Source organism: Etheostoma spectabile, chromosome 4, assembly GCF_008692095.1.
Source record: "Etheostoma spectabile isolate EspeVRDwgs_2016 chromosome 4, UIUC_Espe_1.0, whole genome shotgun sequence".
NCBI classification, from domain to species: domain Eukaryota; kingdom Metazoa; phylum Chordata; class Actinopteri; order Perciformes; family Percidae; genus Etheostoma; species Etheostoma spectabile.
This window is the reverse complement of record NC_045736.1, coordinates 29,528,083-29,535,239: the sequence shown is the minus strand read 5'-3', so window position 1 is coordinate 29,535,239 and position 7,157 is coordinate 29,528,083. Positions and strand designations below refer to the sequence as shown.

The 7,157-nt window shown below is 41.5% G+C and overlaps 1 long non-coding RNA gene across 1 annotated transcript in view; it reads left to right on the top strand.

Moving 5' to 3' along the window:
• Positions 1-3,806: 3,806 nt before the first annotated feature.
• LOC116688263 (uncharacterized) overlaps positions 3,807-7,157 on the top strand; it is a 15,117-nt gene continuing 11,766 nt past the window's right edge. Inside the window, exons 1-2 of the long non-coding RNA XR_004331744.1 lie at positions 3,807-3,817; positions 6,475-6,479. This is a non-coding gene — a long non-coding RNA (uncharacterized LOC116688263). The remainder of the gene's footprint in view (positions 3,818-6,474; positions 6,480-7,157) is intronic.

The window sequence follows — 7,157 nt, the reverse complement described above, 5'->3', positions numbered from 1 at the left end:
GCATACATTTCAGCAACAGGGCAATTCAAAGTGCTTTACACAAAATCATTAAAACAGATAAAACACAAGTACAAACAGTTAAAAGTCATAAGCATTAAAAATCAATAAGACACATGAATAGACAGTTAAAAACAAATAGAAACATTAGGACACATAAAACCAAGAATAAAAGTTACAGGCAGCTAAGAAAGAAATGAGCATTAATTTAAAGAAAGGCAGCATCAAAAAGAAAGGTCTTCAGCCTTGATTGAAAAGAACTGAGAGTAGCAGCGGATCTGCAGGTTTCTGGGAGTTTATTCCAGATATGAGGAGCATAGAAACTGAAAGCTGCTTCACCCTGTTTAGTTCTGACTCTGGGGACAGAAAGTAGACCTGTCCCAGATGACCTGAGAGGTCTGGGGGGGTCATAGTGTAGTAGCAGATCAGAAATGTTTTGGACCTAAACCGTTAAGGGATTTATAAACTAGCAAGAGTACTTTGAAATCAATTCTTGAGACACAGGAAGCCAGTGTAAAGACTTCAGAACTGGAGGATGTGATCCAGTTCTTGGTCTTAGTGAGGACTCGAGCAGCAGCGTTCTGAATCAGCTGCAGCTGTCTGATTGATTTTTAGGGAGACCTGTAAAGACCCCGTTGCAGTAGTCAAGTTACTGAAGATGAGAAGCATGGACCAGTTTTTCCAAGTCCTGTTGACACATAAGTCCTTTAAACCTTGATATGTTCTTTAGGTGATAGTAGGCTGACTTTGTAATTGTCTTAATGTGGCTGTTAAGTTCAGGTCTGAGTCCATGACTACACCAAGATTTCTGGCTTTGTCTGTGTGTTTTAACATTGTGTTGAAGCTGAGCGCAGACTTTTAATGTTCCTCTTTTTTTCAAAAACAACTACCTCAGTTTTTCCTTCATTTAATTTCAGAAAGTTCTGGCACATCCAGTCGTTAATTTGTTTGATGCAGTTAGTCAGTTTTTGTTATTTGACTATAGTCCCTGGCGATAAGGTTATGTAAATGTGTGTCATCCGATAACTATGGTAACTTATTTTGTTTTTCTCCATAATCTGAGCCAGTGGAAGCATGTAGATGTTAAACAGAAGAGGCCCAGAATGGAGCTGGAGAACTCTGCACGTCTATTGTACGCTCAGATGTATAATACCTATTGCACAAAGTAATCCTATTTTTAGGTAGGATTTCAAACCAGTTTAGTACTAAGCCAGAAAGTCCTACCCAGTTTTCCAATCGGTCTAGTAATATGTCATGGGCGACCGTGTCAAATGCAGCACTGAGATCAAGTAATACTAAGATTGAAATTTTGCCACTATCTGTGTTAAGGTGGATGTCATTAAAGACTTTGACAAGAGCGTTCAGTTCAGTGCTGTGGTGTGGTCGGAAACCCGACTGAAAGGTATCAAAACTGTTGCTTAGTGACAAGAAATGGTTGAGTTGTTGAAAGACTACTTTTTCAATGATTTTACTTAAAACGGAAGTTTGATATTGGCCTATAGTGCTCATTAGTGACTTGTCTAGGGTGTTCTTTTTTAAAAGTGGCTTGATTACTGCAGTTTTCAGGGCCTGTGGAAAGATACCTGAAGAAGAGATGTGTTCACAATCTGTAGAAGATCAGAAGTCAAACAATTGGAAACATTTTTGAAAAGTCCCGTTGGTAGAATATCAAGGCAAACAGGTCGAGGTTTTCAGATGTTGAATAATGTCCTCAGGTTTGTATGGTTGATTGTGTGAATTTCTGTCATATTGGAACTAGTTTTGCTTGAACACTGTGACAACACCTATCTGAACTTGATATGGAGGCACTGACTGTTTGTCTAATCTTGAATTTTGCTTTGAAGAAGGAGGCAAAGTCATTGCAGGCCTTGGTAGATAAAAGTTCAGATGCTACTGATACTGGAGGGTTTGTTAACTATCAACAGTAGCAAACAAAGCACTTGAATTATATGTTTCTAGAGATAATACAGAGAAGAAGGACCTTCTTGCATTCCTCAGTTCCAAATTATAAATGCGAAGTCTCTCTTATAGGTGTTATAATGGACCAGGAGATTGTTTTGTCGCACCTTCGTTCAGCTTCCTACACTCTCTTTTTTCTGTTCTCACACAGTAGGACATTTCTCCATGGAGATCTTTTCTACCAGAGAACAACTTTGACCTTAGTGGAGCAATGGCATCAATAACATTTGTAATTTTACAGTTGAAATTGTCTACAAGCTCACTGACTGATAGCCCAGAGAGGGCGGGTGTGGAGGAGAAAGCTGAATAAATGGTCACTGGTGTTTTCAGTGATATACCGTTTTCTGATTATCTTTGTTTGGACATTTGGGCACAGAGATAGTGCCGTTAAAGAAAACACAGGAATGATCAGAGAGAGCAACGTCAGTCCCACAACCTTGGAAATGTTCAGACCCTTGAGACAATCAAGTCCAGAGTGTGTCCTTATTGTGAGTGGGCTCCGTCAATGCTGAGTCAGTCCATAGTTCTCAAAAACACAACACAGTTCTTTGGTCCCCCTGTCCTGGGGGCTGTCAACATGAATGTTAAAATCACCCGCAATGATTACACAATCAAAGTTAATACAGATTATAGACAGCAGTTCAGTGAAGTCATCAATGAAGGTTGCACAATATTTAGGTGGCCTGTAGTATTTAGAAACATCGCTTGAGGGAAGACTTAATTGAAGAGCCACATATTCAAAAGAAGCAATTCCATAAACATATTTGCGTACAGTGGAATAGATCATAAGCAAAATGGCGACTCCACCTCCTTTCTTATTCACTCCATTCTCATCATAAAACTGAAGTTAGGGGGAGCTGACCGATGAGAACAGCAGCGCTGTTGTTATGGTCTAACCAGGTTTCAGTTAAAAACATAAAATCTAGATTGTGTTTGATAATAAATCATTGATTAAAAAGGATTTTCCTGCCAAAGACCTGACGTTTAGTAAGGCTAGTGTTAGTGTGTTTTCATTTTTTGGGACAGGCTGTAGCTGACGAGGAATGGATGCTAAATTTGCTAAGTTTGCAGTAAGTGCTTATTCACCATTCTTTCCTATTACCTATCACAACATAAATTGAGGAAGAGTTGAATCCACAGGGCCGGGCTTGTCTTGGAAAAAGTCATGAGTGTCTCTAGGCTGGAGCCAAGGCCCGGCACATTCAGGTCATGCTACTGGATTTGCACACAAGCGTCCTTATCAGTCTGAGTGGAAAGAGTTTGTTTACTTCTGGCAGAGGAGCCCGGCGTTTTACTATTAACCGGGGTTGAACCCGGCGTTTTATTTTTGCCAGGGGTTGAGAGATGGGGGAAGGAAGGGGTGTAAATTTGGTTCAGCATCTACCAGGTGATTCATGTGGTCAGTGAACTCCAACATGGGGGTGGGGAAAGAGGGGAAAGGGTGAGTGGAGACAGCGATGGCTCCTCAAAGGATTCGGGGTTGTTAAGAGTGTTAGAGGGGTGCTGGATGGGTGAAAAGAGGAGTTGAGGTTTTTGTATCTCGCTCTGTGGGTGTCAGGGTCAAATCTTGCTCAGGTGGGGGCTGTGGTGGATCAGTGCACACTTTGTTGTGTCTTCCTTTGTTTTGATTCGTCTTGTCTCGTGTCCTGGCAGATGTGTAGCGCAGAAAGTAAAGCAGATTAAAGGTGAACAGCTTACTCCTGGCTTGTTAAGGGAAAGTCTATCTGCTTTAAAAAGATGTCTGCGTCCCCAGAAAATGTTTAAATTGTCAATGAACTGCAGAGAGTGGACGGTACATTCAGTTGAAAGCCATTTGTTTAGTGCAACAGTCGGTGAATCCTCATCTCCTCTTCTGAATGAGGTATAGGGCCACTGATAAACACATTTGCGTTTTAGAGAGCTGACGGTGTCCAGCAGGTCCTAAAGTCCAGTCTCTGCAATTCAGACTGTTGCTTTACAACATCATTTGACCCTATATGCAGAATAATGTTCTTCACAGTGGGTGTTCTGCTATGATAGCTGGGATTTTTTGGGTAAAGTCAGACCCATGTCTTTGGGAAAACAGAGTATTTTGGTGTTTTTACTGTTTTTTAATCTTTTACAGCAGAGTCACCCACAATCAGGGGTTGAGGCCCAGTTGTTAGCTATTTACTTTTTGAATTGCTCTCAGTCCTTACCCTGCTGTGTGGCGATGAAAACGCAGTCCGGTCATCAGATGACTGTCCAGGTCTTGCAGCAGAGGAGCAAATCTGTATCCAGTTGCACACCAGGTGTTGGGGGGGCATTTTGTTGCTTATTTTCCCTTTTGCAGCTGTCCACGGCTGTGTCTACTAGGTAGAGGGGTTGAAGAGGCGCTCTCCGGAAGATAATGCAGGCCAGCGGTCATACACAAATCTCAGGGCGCTGTGCCTGCCGTTAGTCGTCCTCCCATTTCCAGGAGAATGATTTACTCTTAGGCTTCGCACCACAAGAGTTCCAGGGAGGACTGCACTTGTTGATTTGTTACCCGTTCTACAGCCTCCTGTTTCTTTGTAGCTTTGTTGGTGCTAATTAGCGTGTGTTAGCATGCTTTTGTCCATTGTTATGGGTCCATGGTAAAGTGGTGTCATTTCCACAAGATCCGTTAACTTCCAGTTCACTCTAGAAGGTAAACCTTGGTTTCCAGAAGTGCAATCTTCTGAAGGAGTTTGTAGTAGTCACCACGGAGAAAGGGGCCTCTTGCTGCTAATTAGCTTTAGCACAGTCACTGTAGGACAGGCTTGAGCTATGGTAGGCCACACTCACGCAGGAAAATGTTAAAATATGGCAATAGCCTACTGTGTCTACAAAAGTATAGTCCAGTTTTTTATAAGTATCCAAGAGCCGCTGCTCATAGTTTCTTCAGAGAGGAAAAGCAAGATTATCAGCAAAAATATGCAAGCAGAGGCAGGAGCAAGCAGCAAAAGCATCTGCACTGTAAGAAGCAGGAAGCTTCAAAGGAAAATATGCCTCAGTAGTTTTTGTTGTATCTGATTTCAATGAGCTGTTGCAGAAACAAGCCTTGAGCAGTAAAGCAAAAGCTGTCAGTAGTTAAGTAAACATTACAACATTATGAATATTGAGACTTTCTAACTTGAAATATAAGACTTTTCATCTTGAAATATAGGATTATTAGGACTTTCTATTTTGAAATATTGGATATTAGGACTTTATTTGAAATATAGGATTATAGGACTTTCTATCTTGAATATTAGGATTATTAGGACTTCTATTTTGAAATTTTAAGACTTTCTATCTTGAAATATTAGGACTTTTTATCTTGAAATATTAGTTTTTTCTTGAAGTATAAGGATGGATTTTTTATCTTGAAATATTAGGACTTCTATCTTGAGGTGTAGTGGAGTGGAGTAGAGCAGAGCAGAGGGTGAGTCTAGGATCAGACTGGGGGGGGGGGGGGGGGGCTCAGCCCCTAATAAGAACAGCTCTAGGTCTAGTGTCCCCGTTTTAAGTTCTACAAAAATAAAAACATTACTTGTTCTGAGGTAAATATGCTTCTGAGCTGAAAAGTCCGGATTTTGTCTGTGAAATTTGGTCAACCTTACCCTAACTGATTAAGTTAATGTGTAGCGTGTTGTTCCCCCTGACCTCAGGGGCGCCGTTCTTTCATATGAACTTTAACTGAAAAACCCTGACTTGGAGGAAACCGGAAGTCTCATTGCTTCGCTGTGATCTCGGGCTGGCGGGAGAGCTGTGTTCTTTGTTATTAGTCAGTTTTAAGAAGACTGAGCTCAAGGTAAACAAACACACACACAGGTAAACACTTTAATAAAGTCTCTTATACACGGCTATCAAAGCGAATTGAAGCCGTAGCTGCGCATGCGTTAGCTTCCCATTCGGCAAGGAAACAGAGCGTCCGTTGCTGAGCAACCGTGTGCTCCGTCTGTTGCTCGGTTGATCCTCTGTAGTTCGGTGGACTCGGTGCGATTCGTTAAATACCATAGACTAGATAGATAGATATATTAACGGTCTATGGTAAATACACGTCACGTGGTGGGAACAGTCGCTTGTTGATTGGACAGAATATCACGAGGGCGACTCGCCGACACTTTACTCTCAGTAATAATGGTGCTCCAATACATTTCTAACGTCTAGGCTTTTCGCTTCTGCTTTAGTGTTCTAATATTCTAGAGAAGGTGAACCATGTGGAGCAGCTGACAGCGTTGGCGGTATCATTAAATATTTCTTCTTTTGCTGTGTTAAAGAGGAGTTGGAGCAGAGGGCTGTTTAACCTAGGCCACTGTTAGAGCTAACTGGAAGCTGACCCGCTAGCAGGGCGTCGGATCGGGGGGGTGGCTGAGTACAACAGTTATTCAAAGATGCTAGACTGAATAGCTGTGGATGCAGGGAGGGGCCCGAGTTCGGACGAGCTTTCACACCGCCCCAAACCAACCGGACTATTCTAGCGGAGGGATTCTGACGACAGTAAAGTTCTGTTAAGTGTAAGAACAAAAACAGTGTCACTCCCCGATGTGAGTCGAGTGCAGGTGTGAGTTGTGCATGCTCAGATTTAACCGGTTTACGGCATAACGCATTATACTGACAATTTGTGACATCATAAAATAATAAACTTTTCTCATTACAAAACAATAACAGAAGATGGGACTCATTTCAGAAACGTTGTGATATCTGTGGTTGTGTTGATTGCTAACGTTAGCTCAAAACGCCATTCCAGTGACAGCCTTTGTGTGTTTGATGCTAACTTGTAGCCAGTAGTGAACCAACTTCGTTAAGTAGGTCCATTTTACTGGGTGACAATACAGAAGTCTCTTCGTTAAGAGGTTACTTGTCGCAAAGTGAAGCAGCATTATTTTCTTGTAGCAGCTGATTAATCGGTTACTATGATGTGAGTTTCATTATTGATTATGATCTGAGGCGCATACTGAACAGACTTGAACACGATCTCTCGTTGCGTGAGGTTGATAATAATAGGCATATCGTGAACATCATGCATGATGCTTACCAGAAAGCTTTTGTTGTAACTGATGAAAGCATAATATTCATTGGTATCGTTGAATCCATCATGCTGAAGCAGTGCATCTATTAAATCAGAAGATCTCAAGATTCAAGATATTTATTTGTCAAATGCACAGATTTTACACCATGCAATGAAATTATTAATTATAAATCTGACTTTTGTGAAACAGCCCCCTGGCCTGCCTTGT